This window comes from Procambarus clarkii, chromosome 5, assembly GCF_040958095.1.
Source record: "Procambarus clarkii isolate CNS0578487 chromosome 5, FALCON_Pclarkii_2.0, whole genome shotgun sequence".
Taxonomy (NCBI): Eukaryota; Metazoa; Arthropoda; class Malacostraca; order Decapoda; family Cambaridae; genus Procambarus; species Procambarus clarkii.
Window position 1 is genome coordinate 38,320,647 of NC_091154.1, and position 880 is coordinate 38,321,526.

Consider the following 880-nt stretch of genomic DNA (forward strand, 5'->3'; position numbering starts at 1 on the left):
GTTATACACGAACTCTCCCTAGCTTATAATATCCTAAGTGGGCAATGGCAGGATTTCTTAAACAATATATGATCAAACAGACTTTTACCTTACCCCCCCCCCCTGCAAAGTCCTGGACCAGAGGTCGTGACCTTGACCTCCCCCCCCCCCCAAGGGAGGAGCCACCTCCACCAGCTCAACCCACACTGAACTTCTTAGCCTGCTCTCTCAAGCTGACAGACTGACCTAGGCTTTTAGCCAAATTAATCTTCAAGGAAGATTAACAAAGATTAATCTTGTACTGATCGCTGAAGGAGACTTAATCATCATTTCAAAACAATTGGAAAATTACCTAGATACTTGAGCAGGTAAATTATTGAATACAATATTAAATATTAATTTGAATTTCTTTATATTACTGAATTAACAACAAGATGGAGTCTTGGAGTAGAGGGAGGGTGAAGATGGGGGTAAGAGACCAGCCTCTTGCTGGCGACCTGACCTAAGGCTGCAGGTGGTGCCAGTCCTTACATGAGTCGTCTGGTCTTGAACTAAAGAGGAGATTGAATTCTTTATTCACACATGACGTTAAATTAATCTATGTACTTAACAACAGAAGTTATTAATTACAGTTACTTTAATACATTAATTTCTCAAAAGTGATAATTTAATTACAAGGAGAAGCTGGTGACCCTTTGCTTACACACCTCTGGTCAAGTCCCCTGCGATGACCCCTACCCAGCTTTTCAAGGCAAACTACCACGCCACTGCATGTTTTGTACAAGGGCGTATTCCACACTACCTTCAATACAGTCACCTATCTTAAACAGCTTCCACTGTTACAATGACTCGCATCAGGAACTTGTTGGCTCAACAGGTTGATACACGGGAGATCAGGTCA